Raw genomic sequence first — 2,500 nt, 5'->3', positions numbered from 1 at the left:
TTTTATGAAAGCTAAACTCAAACGGAAGCGCTGCCGACAGACATCACACAGCCCTGCTCTTGACGTTCGGCATGCGAACTGGCAGCGGTGGGATTTAAACCCACGCCTCCGAAGAGACTGGAACCTAAATCCAGCGCCTTAGACCACTCGGCCACGCTACCTGTTGCTCAGTTGGACAAGAAATGCGACCAGCGAAACCGTGCAAAAAAAGGCGTTTCTATGATAGTAATTATCTTCAAACCATGTTCCGTGTGCATGGAACTTTAGATATCAATTACAGGCGCCGATTTGCGACACGGCACTGCGAAAGCATGTGTCCTTGCGATGGTGGTATAGTGGTAAGCATAGCTGCCTTCCAAGCAGTTGACCCGGGTTCGATTCCCGGCCATCGCATGCTGTACTTTTGAGTTATACATGTGTATATGCAGTTTCATTCACAACTAAAGCTCTCAGAGGGCAATGGCTAAACTGTCAAACAGTTGAGTATTAGAGCATTTGAACTAATCCTCTTGGCAGATCGCATGATTGCGGAGTGACAGGTATGAAACAGCCCCATAACATGAATGAGTGAATGCTGTTCACCCACTATAACAAGAATCAACAAAGTACATGACGCTGACGTGAAGTTGAACACGCAACTTTCTGATCTGGAGTCAGACGCGCTACCGTTGCGCCACAGAGGCAGCCCGAGTGGTCCGGTCCGATGGCGCTGTGTTACGTTATAGAAGAAACGCTCAAATAAGCTCTATTTTCAGAATCAAAAAGGTTTTCTGGCAATTGTCAGTGAACAAAATTCCCAAACTACAAGCGTACTTGGGTGGTAAGGTGCAGCATAGCATTTTAGCCTAAGTCCAAGATGTTTATAACACATGAGATTATTCAGCAACGCCTTGACAGGGATGACTAATGAGGCCAAAGAGTTCTTTTGGGGTCTCCCCACGTAGATTTAAATCCTGAGAGTAATGGCTTCTTCTGCTCAAGTGTGTGATGGGATTTTGTTTACTTTGCCAGTGCCCCATTTTTAAGCCTATGGCTTTTGATTTCTTTCGATAGATCGATCGATCTTTGCAAAGTAAATAAGTATTCAACTGCGGACTCTTGGTTGACATTGCCATCCCTCTGAACTTTAGAAGCATGCGCTTTGGCCTCAAAACTCCTCCTGCTTTTGGCGGCAGGAAAAAAAGGCTACAACCCATACACACGCACAAGAAAAGGTTCCGATGGCGCTGTGTTACGTTATAGAAGAAACGCTCAAATAAGCTCTATTTTCAGAATCAAAAAGGTTTTCTGGCAATTGTCAGTGAACAAAATTCCCAAACTACAAGCGTACTTGGGTGGTAAGGTGCAGCATAGCATTTTAGCCTAAGTCCAAGATGTTTATAACACATGAGATTATTCAGCAACGCCTTGACAGGGATGACTAATGAGGCCAAAGAGTTCTTTTGGGGTCTCCCCACGTAGATTTAAATCCTGAGAGTAATGGCTTCTTCTGCTCAAGTGTGTGATGGGATTTTGTTTACTTTGCCAGTGCCCCATTTTTAAGCCTATGGCTTTTGATTTCTTTCGATCGATCGATCGATCTTTGCAAAGTAAATAAGTATTCAACTGCGGACTCTTGGTTGACATTGCCATCCCTCTGAACTTTAGAAGCATGCGCTTTGGCCTCAAAACTCCTCCTACTTTTGGCGGCAGGAAAAAAAGGCTACAACCCATACACACGCACAAGAAAAGGTTCCGATGGCGCTGTGTTACGTTATAGAAGAAACGCTCAAATAAGCTCTATTTTCAGAATCAAAAAGGTTTTCTGGCAATTGTCAGTGAACAAAATTCCCAAACTACAAGCGTACTTGGGTGGTAAGGAGCAGCATAGCATTTTAGCCTAAGTCCAAGATGTTTATAACACATGAGATTATTCAGCAACGCCTTGACAGGGATGACTAATGAGGCCAAAGAGTTCTTTTGGGGTCTCCCCACGTAGATTTAAATCCTGAGAGTAATGGCTTCTTCTGCTCAAGTGTGTGATGGGATTTTGTTTACTTTGCCAGTGCCCCATTTTTAAGCCTATGGCTTTTGATTTCTTTCGATCGATCGATCGATCTTTGCAAAGTAAATAAGTATTCAACTGCGGACTCTTGGTTGACATTGCCATCCCTCTGAACTTTAGAAGCATGCGCTTTGGCCTCAAAACTCCTCCTACTTTTGGCGGCAGGAAAAAAAGGCTACAACCCATACACACGCACAAGAAAAGGTTCCGATGGCGCTGTGTTACGTTATAGAAGAAACGCTCAAATAAGCTCTATTTTCAGAATCAAAAAGGTTTTCTGGCAATTGTCAGTGAACAAAATTCCCAAACTTCAAGCGTACTTGGGTGGTAAGGAGCAGCATAGCATTTTAGCCTAAGTCCAAGATGTTTATAACACATGAGATTATTCAGCAACGCCTTGACAGGGATGACTAATGAGGCCAAAGAGTTCTTTTGGGGTCTCCCCACGTAGATTTA

The 2,500-nt window shown here is 43.8% G+C and overlaps 2 non-coding genes across 2 annotated transcripts; one reads left to right on the top strand and one right to left on the bottom strand.

Moving 5' to 3' along the window:
• Window positions 1-79: 79 nt before the first annotated feature.
• On the bottom strand, window positions 80-161 carry trnal-uag (transfer RNA leucine (anticodon UAG)). Its single transcript has one exon. It is a non-coding gene; the product is annotated as a tRNA-Leu (tRNA).
• Window positions 162-321: 160 nt separating this feature from the next.
• trnag-ucc (transfer RNA glycine (anticodon UCC)) lies at window positions 322-393 on the top strand. The gene has a single exon. It is a non-coding gene; the product is annotated as a tRNA-Gly (tRNA).
• The last annotated feature ends 2,107 nt before the right edge of the window (window positions 394-2,500 follow it).

The sequence above is a fragment of the Eucyclogobius newberryi genome, unplaced genomic scaffold, assembly GCF_026437365.1.
Source record: "Eucyclogobius newberryi isolate DKJ021-1_F unplaced genomic scaffold, fEucNew1.0.hap1 SCAF_11, whole genome shotgun sequence".
Classification (NCBI taxonomy): domain Eukaryota; kingdom Metazoa; phylum Chordata; class Actinopteri; order Gobiiformes; family Gobiidae; genus Eucyclogobius; species Eucyclogobius newberryi.
Note: the sequence above shows the minus strand (reverse complement) of the source record. Positions and strands in the feature narration are given on the sequence as shown.